Source organism: Musca autumnalis, unplaced genomic scaffold (assembly GCF_047663935.1).
Source record: "Musca autumnalis isolate F117 unplaced genomic scaffold, ASM4766393v1 scaffold_4, whole genome shotgun sequence".
Taxonomy (NCBI): Eukaryota; Metazoa; Arthropoda; class Insecta; order Diptera; family Muscidae; genus Musca; species Musca autumnalis.
In genome coordinates, this window is record NW_027411977.1 from 247,651,536 (window position 1) to 247,675,639 (window position 24,104).

Genomic DNA, 24,104 nt, shown 5'->3' on the forward strand with positions numbered 1-24,104 from the left:
TAAGTAAGCAGTTTAAAAACAAAGCCACAGCTCGTCAAACAAAAATAACGCTTTACAAAACACTGATACTACCCGTGCTGATGTATGGTTCCGAAGCCTGGGTACTTGCGCAAGCACATAAGGCAGTGCTTGGCGTGTTTGAGAGAAAAATTCTTCGAAAGATCTACGGACCAATCTGCGTTGACGGTGAATATCGACGTCGCATGAACCAAGAGCTGTATCTGCTATACAACGACATCAATATTGTTAAACGTATCGAGATGCTGCGATTGCGTTGGCTAGGCCATATCATAAGAATGAGCGATGATGAACCCGCTAAAAAGGCGTGTAAATACGGACTGCTTGGCGGTGCACGCAGAATTGGCAGGCCAAGGAATAGATGGCGCAAACAAGTGGATGATGAGATGAAAAGGCGCGGTATTCCAGAGTGCGAAGCAACAAATAGAGAGAAATGGAGATCTTTTCTTAGTTCGGTCTATGGAACAAATGTTCTATAATTTGCCAGCTAAGTAAGTAAGTAATGTTCATAGGTGAAAAAATCCAAAAACGAGAAAAAATCGTTGGACGGATTTTTAAATAAATCGCGGTCAAAGCTCACATTTTAAGTTTTTTTAGGTTTTCACGATTTTGCTTGGAAATCGCAAGTCCTATCGGAATGTGACGAAAGAAAATGTTGTAGCTGTGAAAATTCTCTACAAGATTGGCTTTCATGTCTTTTTCCTAGGTTGTACCATTTTTGAGATATATAATTTTAAGTTGGGAAATTGCAATCATTACACTGTTTTATAAGCAGTTTTAGAAGCAGTCAGTGCTTGTCCCAATTTGAACTTCTATATCTCAAAACCGGTAAGCCGTACGTAAATACCATAAAGGTCAATCTGTTACAGAATCACTTGCGGTTACCAAGCAAAATCGTGAAAACCTAAAAAACCCCTAAAAATTTCAACTTAAATCGCGATTTATTTAAAAAGCACTCCGGCGATTTTTTTTTGTTTTTTTGATTTTTTCCTCTATGAATATTGTTGTTTCAAAATTCGCAAAAACTTCCAGGGGGGGGGTCACCTTCCATTTAAAGTTGCTTCAAGAGTACCGTGTGATGTTGTTTGTGTGCCTTCCTGCCTTTCTGCCCTCTGTGCTTGACTCGATTTGTTGTGTCACAGTTCACTGAATTTAAGTACAACGTTTTGTAATGGAATATGCCACGGAATGGGGGGCGATGTTCTGTTTATACAGCTATATACACCTCTAAGAGTTCTACGCATAAATGTCATAACCATATAGCTTCTTCAGCGTGACGTTGTTATGTCTTTTGAAAGATACTCTTAGAATTTTTGATAAATTATATTTTCTTATTTGATGTTGTGGTTGGTTGGCTGTTTGTTTGGTTTGGTGATCTGTTTGTTCTTGTCACATCAACGCTCGCTTTTTTCCTTTGTATTGTGTGCTTTTGTTTTATTAAGTAGGGGATTAGGTGACAAACAATCTCTGACTGGTTTTTTGTCAAATTGTCATTGTTGTCGTCGTTTAAGTTACAAAATGTGTGCGTTGTGAGAGCGTGTGTGTGTGTATTTGTGTAGGTTGTGTTTAACCATGTTGTCATTTACAATGATTTTTCCGCATGACAAATTACACGTGCTTCGAATAACAAAGATTCTTCCTTCATCCTGTATAGGCTCCTTTATGTCCTTGATATTATTTGTTTTCGTCTTGGTGTAAATAATTCGCTTTAAATCATTACGGTTTTCATTTCAGCTTTGATTTTTTTCTTTTGCAAACCAACTTCCTCTGCTATCTTCTTCTTGGCAGACATCGAAATTGATCAACATTTTTTGTAATTGAATCAAAAAAAGCAACTGACACTACGACAAGATAAAATGCCAGTGACAGAGATGCTTTGTGAGAATGAATGTAAAGATAGGGGCTGCCTCAAGGGGAATGGTAAGTGTTTTTGTGTTTTTTTTATTGATTGTTTTCTTCGTTGATAAACGTATTGGCGTTTATAAAATTATTCGAGAGTATCTATATAATATGTCATAAAATGATTTCAAGCGACAAATGAGAGATGGGCTAGACAAATCCCAACAGCACGACTAAAAGCAAAGTGCAACAAAACTAAATTAATACCAAATACAGTAAAAATTACGTGGATTGTGAAAGAAGATCTAAATATTTTAGTCGCGTATATCGGAATTTTGAATATTTAGATCTTGAGGCAGCTCAGATTGGGGTTAAATATTAATGTGGAAAACCTTACATTTTAGGTACGTATTATCGAAGGTACACCAGGAACAGTTGATTTTTTTTTTAAATCTTAGCCTCATGCTTTTGATTCAATGAGTCTTAGAAACAACCTTGAAAACATGATTTACTTCAAAATTGTTCGAAATAAAACTTTACGATGAGACTCAACGTTTAAGGACTAACTTTGATGGCAGAAATCTGTAAAGTATGAAACCCCATTTTAGGGTTATAGGCGTGTTTTTTGTAGTTGACGTAAAAATCACGTCCAAGGCAATTACTTTCCATCAAACTTTACTATAAGTCAGAGACAATCCAACGGTGGCCGGTTCTGTGCACCGTATTAACTGGGGGGTCTCATCAACAATTATGTTTTTGATTTCCTGCAATATATCCCAGAATACCTGCTTCGAGCTGTTTTGGCCCGTGATGGGATAGAGAAGAACACCGCGGCGCGCCGGGACATGATCTGTTGGATCCGAATATACGAACATCAGTGAGATGTATTGGATGTAAAGAATGGGTCACTGCTCTGGTCTTAGCCGTTAACTGTACTATTGCGATAGAAGTTGTATTGCTGCACCAGAAAGTCTACCACTACACTTTTTCCCTAACAGCAACAACGGCAGTATCTTACGTTGCATCCATGTTAGCGAAATAGTAGCGAAAAGGAAAATAAATTTCACCGTCAATTTTAGCTTGCAACATTGCGATGGTTACAACCTTTTGCGGAAGGGTCGAGTAAGAAGCGGAGGATGAGCAACACCCCCTCCCCCCCCCCTTGTACTTCAGGGGTACAGCCTTGGCCGGGCCAATTGATAGCTCCACATTTTACACAGTGGCCGAAGATGCTCCCACGAGAAAAAATATGACATTGTCACAGCTCGCAAGACATCACCATTGTGACAAAAATGGACGTGTCCAGCCAAACCATTACAACCGTTAACAACCGACCTGATAACCTCTGACCACCGTACTTTTCTGAATCATGGAAAAGCTGATTGGCAAGGTTACGGCAAGGTCACTTACCAATCACAGCTTTAGGGTAGCTGAGAGCATTTTTCGCTCATTACATACCTGACGGTCGAATACCTGAAATTAGACCAAATTTTCTAGCAGAGGAGACGGGACTAACAAATGAGCGTGATAAGCTTCATCGTACGAATCCTGAAGACTCAAGAGTTAGGAAACTTGTTTTGAAGTCAACATGCTAGTACGCTCGCATAAGCGAAAAATGTGGCTAGCAATGCAACAGAGAGAGACATCATCACAGCTACAGTCCCTCGCAACATACCTGCTGATCGAATACCCGAAATTATACCAAATTTCAAGCAATTTCCGGCAGGTGACGAGACTATGAAATGAGCGTTATGAGATTCGTCGTACGAGCACTGAAACCCAAGGCTTAGTGAACATAATCTTGAAGTCAACGGGCTAGGAGGCGAGCATAAACGGAAAAAGACCACCTGAAACAATGCAACACTGATTCAGAAGTAAATTATGGGCAACGGTCACATCACTTTCAAATCGCGGAAAGAACGAAAGCGTTATGAGATTCGTCGTACGAATACTGAAACCCAAGAGTTTGGGAACACAATCTTGAAGTCAACGGGCTAGTAGGCGAGCATAAACGGAAAAAGACCATCTAAAACAATGCAACACTGATACAGAATTGAATTAATTGTGGGCAACCACTCTCAAATCGCGGAAATAAGGATGATAGGACGGCTTTTAATTTCAACGACCTGCAGTGTCAGATTTAAAGAGGTGCGCGTGTTTTTCTATCCGTCAGTGTTCTTCGCCTTATAAAAGCCTTATCCGCCGAGCAGGTACAGCCACGATTTACAATGAGCATCTTACACGGAATATCAATGGTAATGCTTAAGCATCTAGATGAACCTGACATGGCGGTCCCGCTACTGAAGACTGGCAAGGTTGCCAACAGATGCGAATAGTGCAGATCTTGGCGTTGGGGCCTATCGTCGATGATATATGCCAAATGTTAAATATCTTCATAGCTAACCTAATACAGCTCTTCCATCTGAGGAATATGACAATTTCCTCCACTAAATCCACCGCCACACTGTTTCATCTGGTCCCCGCCCCTGAACATATTGCGAGATCGCGTCCTGATTGTGGATTAACGTCCTATATATTGGATTAACGTCTTTTCTCTAGCATGTCCAATTCGCCCGCGTAGCCGCAGCCATTTGGGAAAATGTCAGAAGTAGAAATAAGGTCATCAATTCACATAAAGCAATAGACCGGAGAGTGGTATTCAAATGTTAGCGCTACACTGTGGACAAATATTGAAATCTGTCACAATGCCTAATGACTGCAACAGGGTGCCTCTTCATGATACCAGTGGACCATTTTCAGAGTAGGCGAAGATTTTGCGTGTTATTTTTTGGTGTTATCGCCATGAGCATGCCTGTCAAAATTTTGTGTGCAGACTTCTTCTCCCCAATCACGTCAGGAGAGATCCTCTAGATAAACGAACCATTAGGCAGACTTCCCAAGCAGTTGAAGTACATATATGGTGTAAAGGACGTATTCGATGACCATCCCTCATATCCATCACAGCAGAACAACTGCAGATGCAAAGGCAAACACGACTGATTTTAGCACAATTAACATGCAGACGGTGCAGCAGCATCAATTCGTATTGGGCCCGAATTGACAGCACGAAAAAGCAAACATGTATCATTTTTATTTCTGATTCATTTTTGAGGAACAATGCATGAGCGTGCAACTGAAATATTTTGACGAAGTTTAAAAACTACAAAGCATCTGACGATACGGAAGTCGGTCTATGTATTTTGTATCGTGCTGTCAATTCAGGCCCAATACAAATTGAGGCTGCTAAACCGTAATATGGAGGGTATACTAAGTTGGTCATTCCGTTTGCAACTCATCGAAATGATCCTTTGGGACCGTATAAAGTATATTTATTCTTGATCAGCGTAAAATTCTGTTGTAATCACGCTTCGGAACGAGTCGAGCTACAAGGCTACAATTTTGTACACATGTGTTTTGGTCTGAACTTAGATCAAGTTCGAAGATGGACTATATCGGTCCACGTTTTGGTATAGCCCACATATAACGGTACCGCCTGATTTCAGATATTTTGACGTTTTTAACCACATTTTCAGACCAAATTAGCTATAATTTTACGTTTAGGGTTACCAGTGACCAAGAAACTTCTCCAGCAAAAATTATGGACATAGGACGTTTCTAGCTACATGTTGTGGCCGAATTAGCTACAAAATAGCATTTAGGGTTCTTAGTGATCAAGAAACTTCTCAACAAAAAATGATGGTCTATGGTCTACGGTTTGGTACAGTCCCCATATAGCGGTACCGCCCGATTTCAGCTATTTTGAGGTTTTTAGCAAAATTTTCAGACAGAATTAGTTAATTTGACATTAAGGGCTCCCAGTGACCAACAAACTTCTCCAACAGAAATTACGGACGTAGGTCCACCTTTTCTTATAGCCCCCATATAACGGTACCCCCCGATTTCAGTTATTTTGACGGTGTTATATACATTTTCTGGCCGAATTAGCTATAATTTGGCATTTAGGGATTCTAGTGGTCAAGTAACTTCTCCACCTAAAATTGTGGGCGTAGGTACTTTCGCAACAGAAAGAAAACTAATAATTCCATATTAGCTCAGAGTATTTCATGGTGGAGGGTATAAAAAGGGCGGCCCGGCCGAACTTAACGCTTTTTAACTTGTTACCTGTGTTAAAAATGCGCAATTGTAACGTTTTGAAACGCATAGCTTCGCATTTGATAAGTATTTCGGTGTTATGAAACACAATACCTCAGACATTAGCAGTTATTTGTCAAGCACCTGACGATACGGAAATCAACAATACCTTTTAAATGTCAAGATTAACCCACGAAGTTTTGAATATGGACACAAAAAAACACGGACCCGAAAACTGAAAACTATACACGAATAAATATATAGGCGTTCCAAACACAACCTCTTGTCGGAACTATCAATCAAGACGGATTTCAAATTTACTCAAGCCATAATTGCTACCATATTCTGTTTCACAAAAAGAAACATTGTTTGGAAATGGAATAAAACGTGTTGACAATGACCCCTTCATGGTTTTTCCTAAGACAATTCCTTTGAACACATAAAATCTATTAAAATCCTTTAATAACTATTTTTATGCACGAATTCGCTTTAAAATTTTAACCCTTCAAAGATTTCAATTAGACCATCATCATAATCATCCTCCTCACAGCATCATCAAAGATTAGCAACTGTTTTCAATCAATCATCTCTGTGTGGATGGATGTCTATAAATGACCCATAAATGTCAGACACTCTCCATGATGTTACATATCAAGTCAGTCTTTTATCCATTTCATCCATCCTTTCGTTCATTCAAGCATTCATCTTTTGTGACTTTTCCGCTTTTCATTTGGGCGGAAAGAATGCTGAAAAGTCAACTGTTCCAACTTCGCATGCCATGACGACGACGGCGATGATGATGATCCATCCCCCTTATCAATTCATAATGACAGAGGACTGAAATAATTTTTGCAAAATATTTCATTGAAATGAAAATTTCATTTAGCACTGCTGCGCTGCGAAAACTGTGTGAAAACTTTTCCCTTGGCCAAACGGTGAAGAAGAAGAATGAGTTGTTTCGATGATTGTTGTTGTGGCAGAACAAAACAGAGAGGCGATGTTCTGTGTGTGTATAAATAACTGCAGTGAAAACTATAAATATTTGCTTTATTTTTGTTGCTATTGTTGTTTCAAGTGAGTGAATGTGTGTGTGAGTGTGAGTGTGTTGTGCCCGCTTCTTTTGTAAGCTCCACTCTTGCCATTCATTTGCCCGTTCGTTCATTTGTTCGTTCGTTTGGTAGTTTGTGTTGTTGCATACCTATGACCCTGAGAGTTTTCAGTAATCCAGCATCAAAGTTGAAGCGTCAAAGAAACGTATTTAAAAGGACATGGCTATTAGCAATGAGTATAAATATGTGAGTGTGTGTGTATATAAATCACGGTGTTTGTGTGCAATTTTGTCTCCTGGCCACTGAATCTCGGTTATAATGGCATGGTTAACATAGTTGCATGCTCGTTAGCACTTGTCCAAAACTTGTCAAATACTAGAATGATGTCCTCTCACATCCCCCACACCTATTTATTTCGTTAATGCATTTTCTGTGTTGCTTGTTTCGCAGGTAGAGTGTTAATGTCGTCGTCATGTGGTCACCAACACAAATGCCATCACATAATAAAGTGAAAACAATAACCAAGAATTAGGGTCATAATGTGTACATGGTTTAAATGTATATTGAGACCCTGATTACATTTGTTGTAGTTACAAAATAGGCAGATTTCAAGATTTTGATAAATTAAATCATGCCTTTAATTTGACCACCATTTTTGAAGTCGAATTAATTTTGCCAAAAACCTCCACCATACCACTGTTCTGTTCTGTTTTTCTCAATGATTGTTAACAACTTCCGACAACAGATTGCGGATATGTCTTGGGTACCAAGTTGTTCACTTCCTTGTGACCTCTTTTATATGTAGGCTTTATTACACACACACGTACACACATTGACATACACATCTAGTAGTTTGTACCAGAACATGTTGCTTTTATTTACTTCAAATGATGGCAGGGGGTTTATCTCCTACTGAGTTTGTCATTTAATGACTTCAATAAAGTTCAGATTTGGTTTTGAGAAATAAAGTCCATGAGATTATTTAATCTGAGATTGGTTAAAAAGATTTAGTATATTTGGAACCCAGTTCATTGTGGTTTCCCTCAACTCGATTTTTTTGTTAATTATGTCAACAAAAGTTCGTCACAATAAGTTATTATTTGTGGGTTCGAAATTTTCGGGTTTAATGTAGGGATAAGCACTTTATGCTTCGGCTTTTCACAAAAGAACGAATCCTTCCGAGCTCATTGTCATTCGGCTGCTCACAACATTTTTGTATGTATGTAAGATCGCCGTATCAATATGCTCATTATAAGTTGATTCAGTAGACACAAATTCACTATAAACTATTCAGAATGCTATAAGCAGAATCAGCTTCCCAGCTTGCTGTAAGTACCACAGCTTATAAAATGCTATTCAATGAATTATAAGCTCGTATTAAGCTTTTAAACTGACGATAGGTCAGCTTACAATATACTCCATCCATAGCTAACTATGTCTTTGTAAGTTCACATTAAGCACATAAGTTTATTAGCTCATTTCAATCTCGTCAAAAGCTCCCTAGTGCACTATAAGCTTGTCATCTTCTATGTCATCATGAAGTCGCCGATATCTAAAGTAAATATTTTGCATGAACATTTCAGAACGGACAAGAATAGAAAGCCCTATTAAATTTCAGCTAAATGGACCTCCTTCTTATCGCCGAGTCGGAAAGACGTGTCGAACATAGGACATTGCCAATTGTAATATACAATCAGACGTCCCAAGAGAAGAAGTGTCTTCCAACATTCTATGAAAGAAGATAACCTTGCAATAATTAATGATAAGTGTCTAAGCGATCTTCTTTGAGAAAAACGGACCATTCAGATTTGTTATGAGAAGGAAAGGACCTTCCGACCTTAGAGTTCCTAACGACTTCTATAATAAGACATATTCTTTCGTTGAGGAAAAATGATTTTCGGCCTAAAGTAGGGGAGTACATTTTGATATTCCTTAAGAAGGGGAGGACCTTCCGGCCATTTATGAGAACAAGATAACCTATAACCTTCTATAAGAAGAAGATGATTTTCTAACCTTCTCTGAACTTAATGTGGGAAGAAGGGGACCTTCCGGCATTCTCTAAGAAGAAGATAACCTTCAACCACGACGCTTTCGTTCCTCTCCCATCAGATTCACTAATAGTACTTAGTACGAGGAATTTTTATCGAATCCCATGCTAAGCAAGCAATATAAGGACGCAACCAGGAATATGCTTTGCTATTGGAGTGAATCAAATAGTAGTTTTTACAGGACAGTCAATTAAAGGGCATGCTGTGCGGATGTTTTGAATGTTGACATCAATCCTTGTTTGCACCATTCCGAGCGTTGTTGAGCCCAAAACTATTCCGGTTTATCGTGGCAACCGACGTTCTTCAACTACGATAGATGGGGGATGTATCCCGAGGAGAGCATTTTTCCCTTTAGTTGTCTTAGGCATCTGCGGCTGCATCTGTACTAATGCTATTCAAACCAAGGATGTCAACTGTCCCGAGGTAAAAATCGCTACAGCCACATACGCACCATAGGTCTGTAGCGATTTGTACCTTAAAACAGTTGACATTCCTGCTTAAACAGTGGTTTTTGTACGTCAAAAATCACCACAAGTAGCGGGAAAACCACCAAGTTGTCACCCCTGATTTAAACCTGCTTGATAGGCTTGCTGATCTAGGGGTTCTCTCTTGTAATAATCCCTCATGAAATGCATAGTTGGGAAGTCAATATGGTTATTATAATGACTCTCACGATAACACCTGATCAAATACTGCAACTAGAACATGTCAGTAGTGTTGCAGTTTTCAAGTCGGCACTCTGACGGGTTACACTATTTACGGATCACACAGGCGCCACATATCTTACCACAGACCAACCTATCGCGTTATATGCGGTCTACAAACTTTCTTTACTTTCGTCCCAAGTGCTGCCAACTAAGGAGTTGAGGACCTTCTTCATACATCTTAACTTGTCGCAGATAGCTGTGACATGCGTGGATACGTGTACATGCTGTTGAATGTGACCCCTAGGATCTTAAGGTAGTTACATACACAAACCACCCCGAAAGGACAAGGGAGACTTCTTTCATGTCAATGAATGAGGGAACTTATTTTTTATAGCCGAGTTCAAACGGCGTGTCTTACGACACCACTTGTGAAAAAGTTTTACATGACTGAAGTACTCAGGAAACGTTTGGCCTGCGAATCGAACCCAGACATACAGCGTGCAAGGCTGTTGTTCTTACCATTTCATCACAGGGTAGTTAGTGTTTGGAACTTTGTTACCATAGACTAGGAAATACAACTCTTAGTGGCAGATATTTAGATATTCTTCGCGCGGAAAAAGTTGCTGACATAGATCAAAAAAAGTTCAGCCTTTCACAATGTCATTTGGGGGAAGGTATCCTAGTACAATCAACCGCGTACGACTGGCATCCACACATACGAGAATAGCTGATTATCCAACGTTTCAAACTGGAAAGTAATCTGCTTCATGTCTTCAAACATGGAAGAGTGCGTAACATTATCAAAAGCTTTTAAAAAGTCGAGCACGACAACTTATTCTGGTTGATCCCCCAACTATATGTGAAGACGGCGCGCAGCAATCTTGTGTTACGTTCTGTTCTGCTTACGGAACTCATGTTAAGGATTAGCATGTGGGTAGCTATTTCTGACACTGGGGAGGATTAAAGCCTCAAGAGCCTTAGCTGAAAAAGCGAATTCGGTTTGGCTTCAGAAGCGGGACCATGGGATATCGGTGTTGTGTGATTCACGAGCAGAATCAGATATACCCCGAAATCGCCATATTTCAACCTATAGGCTTTCGCAGACTACGTTGGCTAGAAGGGCATATAAACTCATCATTAATAACAGCGGGAAAGACTAACATCCGATAAAACCACAAGTTGCTGAAGACACATGAATGAATGGTGTCCAAAGTACGAGACATAAAAAAACGTTTCTGTTTTTTATACCCTACACCATATGTGGGGAGGGTATTACAAGTTGATTTTGGCCAAAAAGTTTCTAACGCATCGAAATAATATCAAAACGAATATCTCGACGAGCTGAATCGATCTAGCTGTGTGAGTCCGTCCGCCCGTCTGTCCATCTAAACCTTGTAATCACGCTGCAGGTCGCAATTTTGATTGGATCGTCACCAAATTTTGGGTGTTAATGGGGGTTCCAGATGGGAAGAAGACTTTTGTTTTTGTGACGGTCGGATAATATTTAGGGGTCGAAATGGGCAAAAAACTTATTTGGGGAAAAAGTCTAAATTTTTTTTTCAAAGCTAATATCTCAGCTTCTATAAGGGGTATACCAAAAGCAAAACCTGACAAAGTAGAAAATATCATATTTCTAACGATGTAAAGTAGGTTGTCGTAAGTGGTCAAGCAACGAAGATATCACAATAGTCGCAAATAAAACCAACTTTTCATTTTTGTGATTTTATTTATAATGACGAATATCACAGCTTTTGTTGGGGACTTTCCAAAAGCAAAGCCTGACTATGAAAGTAGAAAAATCCCGTCTTTACAATGATGCAAAGTAGGTTGACGTATGTAGGTGGCCAAATAACGGAGATATAGCAATAGTCGGTAATACATACCATATTTCCATTTTTTTAAATCACGCTACACTTCGCAATTTTGATCAGATCTTCACGAAATGTTGGTGGTTAATGGGGGTTCCGGAGGGGAAGAATGCTACTGATTTTGGCGATTGCCGGATAATATTTCGGGGTTGGAATGGGCAAAAAACCTATTTGGAGATGAAGTCAACGTTCTATTCCAAAGCAAATATCTATGCGTCTATAAGTGGTATACCAAAAGCAAAACCTGGCAATGAAAGTAGAAAATATCATTTTTCTATGTATGTAAAGTAGGTTGTCAAACAACGAAGATATCACAATGCTAATGAAACCCAACTTTTCATGTTTACGATTTTAATTATAATAACGAATATCACAGCTTTGGTTGGGGACATTCCAAAAGCAAAGCCTGACTATGAAAGTAGAAAATCCCGTCTTTACAATGATGGAAAGTAGGTTGACGTAGGTGGCCAAATAACGGAGATATCGCAATAGTCGGTAATGCATCCCATTTTTGCATTTTTTTAGTCATGCTACAGGTCGCAAATGGTCACGAAATTTTTAGGGTCCCATAGAGGAAGAATCATATTGAGTTTGGTGATGGTCGGATTATACTCAAGAGTCGGAATGGGCAAAAAAATTTATGTGGACAACAATTCAAAGTTTCATTCCTATGCGAATATCTCCGCTTTTAGCAGTCGTATTCCACAATGAACGTCAATGATTGAGGAAAATATGGCATTATTTATGACGCAAAATAGGTTGGCGCACACTTTCCCATTTTTGATTTGAATTATACTAACGAGTATCTCAGCTTTGGTTGGATGCGTTTCAACAATGAAGGAGGCATTACTTAGCTTACTTACTTACTTAGCTGGCCCATTACAGAACATTTGTTCTATAGGCCGAACTAAGAAGAGATCTCCATTCCTCTCTATTTGTTGCTTTGCACACTGGAATACCGCGCCTTGTCATCTCATCATCCACTTGTTTGCGCCATCTATTCCTTGGCCTGCCAATTCTGCGTGCACCGCCATGTGGCATGTATTCATACACCTTTTTAGCGGGTTCATCATCGCTCATTCTTATGATATGGCCTAGCCAACGCAATCGCTGCATCTCGATACGTTTAACAATATTCATGTCGTTGTATAGCAGATACAGCTCGTGGTTCATGCGACGTCGATATTCACCGTCAACGCAGATTGGTCCATAGATCTTTCGAAGAATTTTTCTCTCAAACACACCAAGCACTGCCATGTCTGCTTGCGCAAGTACCCAGGCTTAATTACTTAATCCAAAGTAGCATCTGTTGGCCAATACAATTCTTCTTTTTATTTCACAACTGATGTCGTTTGTTGTGTTGACGGAGGTGCCGAGGTAGACGAAGTCTTTTACTACCTCAATATTATAGGAACCAACTTCCACAGTCGGTCCGAGCTCAATGGACGCATTGCGCGTCGACACCATCAACTTGGTCTTCTCACCGTTTACCGCCAGACCCACTTTAGCAGATTCTCCTTCGACCTTTATAAAGGTATCAGTTACTTCTTTTACTGATCGACCCATGATGTCTATATCATCAGCATAAGCAAGTAACATGTGACTGTTGGTGTAGATTGTGCCACTTCTTTTGACGTTTGCCTCTCGTATAACCTTTTCTAGCAGGATGTTGAAGAGGTCACACGAAAGGCTGTCTCCTTGTCTGAAACCTCTTTTGGTACCAAACTCTTCGGAGAGGTTCTTTCCTATTTTAACTGAGGACCTCGTGTCAGTTAAAGTCATTTTACAAAGCCGGATGAGCTTTGCGGGAATACCAAATTCAGACATGGCTTGGAATACCTTTGAGCGCAGCGGACTGTCGAAGGCTGCTTTATAATCGACAAAAAGGTGGTAGGTGTCGCTCTGCATCTCTTGGGTCTTCTCCAGGATTTGCCGCAGGGTGAATATCTGGTCAATGGTGGACTTGCCAGGTCTAAAGCCGCATTGGTATGGTCCAATAATCTCGTTGACCATTGGCTTTAGTCGTTCGCACAATATCCCTGACACGATCTTGTAGGCAATAGGGAGTAGACTTATGCCCCTATAGTTAGAGCATACAGTCTTATCTCCCTTCTTGTGGACGGGGCACAGGATACTCAGGTTCCAATCGTCGGGTACTCGTTCTTCCTGCCAGATGGTGCTAACTAGCTGATGAATACACCTTATCAGCGTGTCGCCTCCGGTTTTGAACAGCTCGGCTGGTAAGCCATCGGCCCCTGCTGCCTTATTATTCTTCAGCCGATTTATTGCTGTCTTTACCTCATCTTGGCTGGGCGGTATACATTCAATACCATCTTCTGGGATTGGGACTGTGGTATCTTCGTCGTCTTCGCTGCTATTGGATACCAACAGATTTGAAAAATGTTCTTTCCATATCCTGAGTACACTATCGGTATCAGTTACCAAATTACCTTGCTGGTCTCTACAGGAGGATGTGCCTGTACCAAAGCCATCAGTTTGATGCTTGACTCTTTGGTAGAATTTTCGGACTTCATTCTGGCTCCTGTACATCTCGATTTTTTCACACTCCCGCTTTTCCATCTCTCTCTTTTTTCTGCGGAAAAGACGTTTCTCCTCTCTCCTTTTCTCCCTGTATCTCTCTCGTGCGCTACGCGTTGCTACGGATTGTAAAGTAGCCTTATATGCCGCATTTTTCTCTTCGGTGGCAGCACGACACTCCTCATCATACCATGGATTCCTTGGTGGAGGTCTCTGGTATCCAAGTATGGATTTTGCGGCTGTTTGCATGGAGTGGGCAATGCTTTGCCATTGCGCTGATATGTTATCGGGATGAGGAGGGCTTTGATTAAGCAATTGGGCTAGTTGAGTGGAATATGCTGTGGCTATCTGTTGTGATTGCAGCTTACCGATGTCTAACTTTCGTGTTGTGTCTGTTCGTACTTTGTTTGCTACGTTTAAGCGGGTGCGTACCTTTGCTGCAACAAGGTAGTGGTCCGAATCAATGTTTGCGCCTCGGAACGATCGTACATCCAACACGCTCGATGAATGTCTTCCATCTATCACAACATGATCAATTTGGTTTCTTGTTTTCTGATCTGGAGACAGCCAGGTGCCCTTATGAATATCGAGATGATTAAATCTGGTACTGCTAACTACCATGTTTTTTGCAGCTGCAAAGTCTATCAGTCTCATACCATTGTCAGATGTTTCACTGTGGAGACTGAATTTCCCGACTGTTGGGCCAAAGATATTCTCCTTTCCAATTTTGGCATTAAAATCGCCTAGAATGATTTTAATGTCATGGGCAGGGCAACGGTCATATGTTTCTTCTAAGCGCTCGTAAAATATATCTTTGGTTTGTTCGTCCTTTTCTTCAGTGGGAGCATGAGCGCAGATAAAGCTGATGTAGAAGAATTTAGCTTTTATTCGAATTGCAGCAAGTCTTTCATTCACTGGAGTGAAGCTGGATACAAGATGTTTTAGTCTCCGACTAACTACGAATCCACAACCAAACTCATGCTTTACGTCATGGCAGCTATAATACAGTGCGTCACCTTTAGGTGTTGTTGTGACGCCTTTCCCAATCCATCGTATTTCCTGTATGGCAGTAATATCGGTCTTGTACTTTTCAAGTACGTCTGCCAATGCGAAGACTGCACCTTCTCTATAAAGAGTGCGAACATTCCAGGTGCAGATTCGCAGATCATGGTCCTTAAAACGTTTGCGGGGTTCGTCAACTTTAGAGGGGTTTGTTTTTCTTTTCTTTCGTTTTTTCATAGTAGGCTGTTTTTTCTAGGGGAGGGTTACTAACCCGACGCCCAAACCCAAGTTTTTAACGTTCTTATGGGTGAACGCGCGGCACATGTTAGCTCACTACCTTTAACGGATGTTAAAGGCAGTTCCCCAGGTGACACCACGGGGAGGTCAGTGTCCACTTGGGATGAAAGAGGGACCAAGATAAATCCTGGGCTTTGCCATGTTAAAACCGGTCAGGACCGTTCCTTGGTATCTTCCATCCCCTACGTCCCTAAGGAGGCATTACGAGCTTTAAAATGTTCCCCATTGCGTTACCAAAATTGGTAAAATGCTTGTGAGTTTAAAAAAGACGCTGGGATATCCCAATTTCCAATTTATGGAATTTTATTTCCATGCCTGATATTTCTGCTTCTGGTAAACATATTCCTAGGAGAGAGCTTGTCAGTGAAACTGAATCATCTGAGCTTTAAAGTAGTACAAAATTTGGAATTCATGGTAAATATTAGAGATATTGCAAAAGGCGCTAAGCTATCACAATTTTAATATTTTGCAGTTTGTACTTTAATACCCCCAACGAAGACTTAATACCAAATTGCACCCACTTCAGAGGGATATTGAGGTCACAACCTTCTAAATACCAGAAATCCGGAGGTACCGTTCTATGGGGGCTATATGAAGACGTGGACCTATACCGACAAATTTCAGGTGGAAAGTTTTATACCCACAATGAAGACAAAATGCCAAATTTCAGTCATTTAGGTGGGATGTTGAGGCCACAACCTACAAAATACCGAAAATCGGGAGGTACCATTCTATGGGGGCTATATGAAGACGTGGACCTATGCCGACAAATTTTAGGTGGAATATATTATACCCCCAACGAAGACAAAATGCTAAATTTCAGTCATTTCGGTGGGATTTTGAGGCCACAACCTTCAAAATACCAGAAATCCAGAGGTACCGTTCTATGGGGGCTATATGAAGACGTGGACCTATACCGACAAATTTCAGGTGGAAAGTTTTATACATCCAACGAAGACTTAACACTAAATTTCAGACATTTCGGAGGGATACCGTTCTATGGGGGCTATATGAAGACGTGGACCTATACCGACAAATTTCAGGTGGAAAGTTTTATACATCCAACGAAGACTTAACACTAAATTTCAGACATTTCGGAGGGATATTGAGGGCACAACCTTCAAAATACCAGACATCCGGAGGTACCGTTCTATGGGGGCTATATGAAGACGTGGGTGGACCTACACCGACAAATTTCAGGTGGAAAGTTTTATACCCACAACGAAGACAAAATGCCAAATTTCATGCATTTCGGTGGGATATTGAGGCCACAACCTACAAAATACCGAAAATCGGGAGGTAGCATTCTATGGGGGCTATATGAAGACGTGTATCTATACCGACAAATTTCAGGTGGAAAGTTTTATACCCACAACGAAAACAAAATGCCAAATTTCAGTCATTTCGGTGAGATATTGAGGCCACAACCTTCAAAATTCGGAAAATCGGGAGGTACCATTCTATGGGGGCTATATGAAGACGTGGACCTATGCCGACAAATTTCAGGTGGAATGTGTTATACCCCTAACAAAGACTTAATACCAAATTTCAGCCATTTCGGTGGGATATTTAGACCACAAATCCTTGAATATATTTTTGCATACGGTTTTGCATATGCTCATTTTATGCAGAAATGTAATAATATATCAAAATATGCACGATATGCAAGATATGCAAAAATGTCTGGGCCCAATTCGTTTTATGATCATATAACAGGTTCATAACAGAATCATGCCCGATGCTCTTTTATAAAACAATATCAAATGACAATTGGCCAATTATGCGTATACGCAATGCAGGAACTACTATAATTAAATCTATCACATATACGCCAACATGCCCATAATGTAATGGGGCGAAAGCTGTAACATTTCAGAAAAAAATTATGAAATATTTGGATAAATTTTTTGTTCACTAAGAGATTATTCTTTCAAAAATGCATAAAAATCTTTTTGCTAATTGTGAAGAATATGTCGGATAGAGTTTGTGGTTCCTGTAGATCGGAAGAAAATTGACTGTGAGATATGAGTGTTAAACTAGAACCGGCGCGGTTGCAATTTTATTATTAGTTCGGCTTATGAAACTTATTTGTGAATCGGTAATAAGTTGTCCTGGTTTCTATATTCTAATATTTTATAGCACCTTTTTGTGTTGTGGTACAATAAAGTGCCACAATACAAAAAGGAGCTATAAAATATGAATTTAAACTCCAAAAATGTTCTAAATGTCCCTAAACCCTGATTATACCGTTGCACAGAGGGGAAACATAGGCCTAAAGTTGCTCAAAACTCAAAATATGAAAATAGTTTTTTTTATGAAAAAATGTTGATAAACGGCAACCAGACTCTTTTCTACATTTGCTATAACCATCCTCGACTTTGTAAGATTAACCAATCCAATGTAGGAGTCGATTGAACTCAGCGATACTGAAAACAAAAAGTAAATTTTCGAAAACTGAGAAATTATGTGAACATTAAAATGACATTATTTTAGCTAAAATTTATATTTTTCAAGATTTATTGTTTTTGTACAGTCTCCGAACAAGATTAGCATTTAAAATTTGCAGATTTATTTTACATCTTTGCTCTTTAATAATGGTGACACATATCCTCTTTTTGAAATTTTTTTTATGATAATTTTTAAGATTACTACAATTTCAATAGTGAAAAAGTCTATTTCCCCGTCGTTTCCCGACCATAGTTTCTTCTAATGGTTTATGCGCTTGAGTCTCAAATATCAGATTCAATCATAAAAAATTGCGCATATTTGCGCCATTCCGAAAAAATCTAATTTTTCTCAACTAAAATATGAAATATTTTTATATGGAATTGCAAGGTTTACTCACACTAAATTTTGCTCCGCCTTATAACCGGGGCTTTTATTTATCAGACTAAACCAACACCTATCAAATATGTTTGCATTATTCAGAAACATTCACGGCTTTTCTCATGTGAATTGAGAAAAAATTAATTTGAGTAAGTTTCAAAAAATAAAATTTGGAATGAAATATATGTATATGGGACTATATATACATCTGTATCGATTTGTTTGAAAATTGGCTCAATGTTTTTTTGGGCTACTTCAGGTTGCATGTGTCAAATTTCAGTGATTTTGGTGCATATTTATCTCAAATCAGATGCGAATATATATGGAAGCTGCATCCAAATCTGGACCGATTTTCATTATTTTCTATAGGATTAATCCTTATACAGAAGATATGCTTTGTGCAAAATTTTATATCAATCGTACTATAAATGAGCTTTCTAGGGCTTTTGATCAACTTTTAACACAAATTTCCCCTCTGTGCGTTGTATGGGAAAATTTCAATAAGTGGAACCTATCTCGAAAATTGTTTGTAAGTACATAAAAATATTTTACCTTAATGACACAGAAAACGAACAATTGATGGAAAGTTTTTTTCGAATGCCCATACCACAATTTTTTCTGAAGTTGTCGCATTTCATTTTCAAAATACAATGCACTTTTTATGTGCGAAATTAAGCTACAATTGCTGCTGCTACTTTGTTTATTTTAATTTTTCAACTTGGCAACAAGAAGCTACTCGGATTAGTTGGCTTAAAAAAAGCGGAATACTCCAAGCGTCAGCAAGAAAGGAAACACAAAAAACAACTGAAAATGAAAACGACGTTTTAAATGACATTTGATGTGATCTCTTGAGACAATTTTTCTAAAGCATTATGCAGATGTAAACTTTTAAATGTCCCAACAGACAAACAGACACCACAACCACAGCGAATGTAATAAGGCAATTTCCAAGAAGAAAGAAAAACAAACTTTAAATAAAAGAAACAAAATGCTGCAGTCCTACTTAAAAGTATCAAAATATTCTCATCTTTTGGCAAAGAATGTCTACGTATATTCGCTCTCAGTCTCAAAAATGTTACACGCTTCGGGCATATGTATTCTATTTTAATCATTCACATGCCTGCAGTACACAAAATATTCAAAAGTAATTTCATGCTTGCCTTCAACATCATCATCGTCATGGCCCTCAGGGAAAATCAATCAGCATATAGAAGAGATTCGAAACAACTTTTCTTTTTTGCCTTTTAAAATAACACTTATACGCATTGCGTTTAATTAAATATTTTATTTTTAGATGGGGTTTTGATTTTGAATCATACATTATAACTTTTTAAGGTAACTGAGGTGTATTAATTAAGTAGATTGAAAAGGAAAAGAAAGAAAATATTCACACACATTTTGTTAATTTGAATGCCATAAATAGAAATTATTTTACTGTTCAGTTTCGATCAATTCATTTATTTGCCTAACAAGCTACATTTTAATATGAGTTTAATAAGCCTAGTTAATGATACCAAAGCTCTTACATTATCATAGAAAGGTGAATAGCCTCTATCTGATATTGAAAATCCATGAACATGAATCACTAATGAGCTTATGTGATTCATATCGATGACTAATAATAAGCAAGACATTAGTCTATTATCAGAAATACCTTATATGTTAATGTCCGATTTCATTTTCTAACAATTTAAAAACAGATTCATCAATCACTAAAAATTCTTTGTAAAATATATTTACTAAATGAAGCTTAAAATGTATTGAATAAATTTTCTAAACCCTTTTTTCTCCAATCATTCTTGTGTTACCTTGAGTTTGAAGAAAAAAGAACCCTTTCATGATTTGCATTTTTTTTATTATTTTAAAGAGAATAAAAGACCCAACTTTTTTGATGAAAGGACAAGAAAGCCGTACTTTTGAAAGGTCCTTAAAATGTATCCTTTACAAGCCGTGGTCTTTTTTGTTGCTGTTGTGAAATGTTAATTGTGCGGAATGATGCAGCATTTTTCATATATTGTTATTTATTTTATAAATACAGCATCATTTTGAAATGTTGTTAAATGCTCCCCCAATTTTTGAAATAAACAATAAATTTGCCAATCACTGTGATGACGGACAATATTTATTGTGATTTTTTTACAATAAGTGATGAAGTACATGATGATTTTGAAAAGGGACAGACAAACCATAAATCTGTGAAGATAAGTACATACATATATGGCAATGGAATTTGAAATAATAAGACTCAACCTTGAAAAAGTTTTTATTGAGACTGAATAAAGTTTTCTGCTTTTTTTCTGTAACTTTTTCGATTAATCAAAATGTTATTTGTTGCTTATTTTTTGTAAATTCACCATAATCTCAGTTTTGTTGTTGCAAAAATAAACAAAATTAAAACAAATATTATTTTAAAGTCCTACTCTAAAAGCTTTAAAATAACAAATTGTTATAAAAAATAATAAATATTGTTTTAAAGTTAATGAAAATTTGGTTTGTATCGAAAATAACCAGGAGGGTGCGTAACAACCAACAATTCAAAGGACTACATGAATCAATTCCAACGAGAAAAATAATTAAAAGGTCAATAGTTTGTAAAAATAAGCATTAACCTCATAAGAGAATTACATATAACCACATTACATACAGATAGATGCTTTTTTATAAAACAACTAGCAAAGTGCCCGCTACTTCGTATGCGGAAAGGGAATAAAAACAAATAACAATATATAATATGAAAATGGCGAATTTTAATCATTATTTTAGTACTGTTCGTCCCTTTTTAGTTCGATTTTCAAAAAGATCAGCCTTATCTCACCATTACACATTAACAGCGAGACAAACGTTGCAATACTCACTCTAACTCCAAAACATACAGATTCCAGCACAGTCCCTACACCCAACAAATTGAGTACACTTATAGCACGTTCTTCGACAACATGTCTCAATCCTACACTAATTTGAATACAAAATAAAAACAGTAATTGTAATTCTAAATCTCAAGATTTCAGGTGTATCCGTTCATCCAACTCCAAACTGTATCATTTCGTACTCTTCGTACCCATAAGTAAGGTTTTCGAAAACTACCTCATTTCTTCACTTAAACAGTAATCTTAATTCCACATTTCAGGATTTCAGCTCTATACGTTCATACAAATCCAAATTTACCAAATTTTGTACCTTAGTATTATTCGTACCCATGAGTACGAATTTCCACAATTACCTCAATCTTAATTCCAAATTTCAGGATTACACCTGCATCCAATCACCGCAATCCAAATTGTACCAAATTTGGTACCATTTAGTAATTTTCGTATCCAACGTACGAATTTCCAAACCTACTTCTATCTACACTCTAACAGTAATCGTAATTCTGAATTTCAGAATTCCAAATGTATCCGATCACACAAATTAAAATTGTACCAAATTTGGTACCACTTAGTACTTTTCGTACCCATAACTAAACATTTCAAAAACTTCATCAATTCTACACACCAACAGTAATCCTTATTCCGAATCTCGGTATTCCAGATATATCCGTTCACCCAAATCCAAATTGTACCAGATTTGGTACCATTTAGTACTTTTCGTACTCATAAGTACAAATTTTCAAAACTACCTCAGTGCTAAGTTCAAACAATAAGCTTAATTCCGAATTTCGGGATTCCAGATACATCCGTAACTCAAATCCAAATTTGGTACCATTTAGTACTATTCGTATCCAAAGTACGAATTTCCAAACCTACCTCTATCAACACTCCAACATCAATTTAAATTCTGAATCTCACGATTCCAAATCTATCCTATCACTGAAATCCAAATTGTACTAAATTTAGTACTTTCCCCGCTGATAACTAAAAATTTCCAAAACTTTATCAATCCTACACTTCAGCAGTACTCCTTATTCCAAATCTCGGGGTTCCAGCTATATCCGTTCACTCAAATCCAAATTGTACCAAATTTTGTACTATTCGTACCCATGAGTACGAATTTCCACAACTACCTCAATCCTACACGCCAACAGTAATCTTAATTCCAAATTTCAGGATTACAGCTGCATCCGATCACCGTAATCCAAATTGTACCAAATTTAGTACCATTTAGTACTTTTTGTTCCACATAGGTCAGAATTTCCAAACCTACCTCTATCCAACACTCCAACAGTAATCTTAATTTCCAATTTCAGGATTCCAAATGTATCCGATCACCCAAATCCAAATTGTACAAAATTTGGTACCATATATTACTTTTCGTAGCCATAAGTACAAATTTTCACAAGTATCCCAATCCCACACTCCAATAGTAATCATAATTTCAAATTTCACTATTCCTGCTCTATCCGATCACTTAAATTCATATTGTACCAAATTTGGTACCATTTAGTACTTTTCGTACCCAAAAGTACGAATTTCCAAAATACCTCTATCCTACACTCCGACAGTAATCCTAATTCTAAATTTCAGGATTCCAGGTCCATCCGTTCCCCCAAATCCAAATTGTACCTTATTTGGTACTATTTAGTACCTTCCGTACCCATATGTACGAATTTCGAAAACTACCTCCATATCTCATACCAACACTCCTACAGTAATAGTAATTCCAAATTTCAGAATTCCAACTTTATCGGTTCGCCCAAATTCACATTTTACCAAATTTAGTACTATTTAGTACTATTCGTACACATGAGTACACATTTTCAAAACCACCTCCTAATATCAACTTATCTTCTAAACCTTGATTTTCATTCCAAATTTCAAGATTTTGGTTCTGTTGGTTCACGTTATACCAAATGGTACTAAATTTAGTAACTTTTAGTACTTTTCGTACACTTATAGTTCGAATTTCCAAAAACCCTTTGGTACACCTTTCTAACTCTCCATCAGAGAACCTCGTTCCAAATTTCAGAATTCTAGCTCTTCGCGTTTGCCTAATACTAAGGGTACCATATTTAGTACCTTTTAGTACTTTTCGTACTGTTCTAGTTCGAATTTCCAAAAACCGAGCCTTATCTGACCTATTCGGACCATGAGTGACCCTCACCCAAAATTTCAAGATTCTAGCTCAAGCCGTTTAGTCTGGGCGTTGATTATCAGTCAGTCAGTCAGTCAGTGAGTCAGTGAGTCAGTGAATCAGTGAGTCATCATTACTGAACTCTTTTATAAGTATAGATATCCAAATGAAAATTGGCCATTTATGCGTATACGTTATGTAGGAGCTATTAAATTAAATCTAACACGTATACGCTTACATGTCTATCAAGTTAATGGGGGAAATGTGTATAATAGGGTTATGAATTTTCGACATTTTTTCTCAAAAAATTATTTCCTGTAGCACGGATGAATAAGCTTGTGCCTATTAATCACTAAAATAACGCGTATTCCATTGAAATATAAACAAGGAAGAACGACTTGTTAGACCCTCCACCACGAGTGGTATTTAAGTAAAATGGAATAATTAGTTTCTTTCGTTTATGAAGAAGACATAATACCAAATTTCAGTAATTTCCGTAAAACAATGTCGCTAACCTCAATATACCGAAATTCGGGAGGTACCATTCTATGGCGGCTATATGAATGCGTGGAACAACACCAACAAATTTCAAATGAGGACTAAATAACAAATTTCAGCAATTTCGGAGGAATTTTGAGGCCACAACCTTCAAATATCGGAAATCGGGAGGTACCGGGGGCTATATGAAGGCGTGGACCTGTACCAACAAAATTCTGGGGGAAATTTTAGACCCCCAACGAAGGCTAAATACCAAATTTTAACCATTTCGAATTTCTGGAGGAAAGTTTTATACCCCCAACGAAGACTAAATACCGAATTTCAGCCACTTCGGAGGTACCGTTCTATGGGGGCTATATGAAGGCGTGGACCCAT

The 24,104-nt window shown here is 38.0% G+C and overlaps 1 protein-coding gene and 1 long non-coding RNA gene across 5 annotated transcripts in view; one reads left to right on the forward strand and one right to left on the reverse strand.

Annotated features, from left to right (window-relative positions):
• The window catches only part of LOC141401071 (uncharacterized), a 184,230-nt gene that overhangs the window by 141,598 nt on the left and 18,528 nt on the right, over positions 1–24,104 (forward strand). For both annotated transcript variants that reach the window (XR_012412263.1, XR_012412264.1), the window contains exon 3: positions 1,753–1,938. This is a non-coding gene — a long non-coding RNA (uncharacterized lncRNA). The remainder of the gene's footprint in view (positions 1–1,752; positions 1,939–24,104) is intronic.
• Positions 1–24,104, reverse strand: part of LOC141401067 (uncharacterized) — a 123,658-nt gene that overhangs the window by 89,871 nt on the left and 9,683 nt on the right. The gene's annotated exons all lie outside the window — the stretch shown is intronic.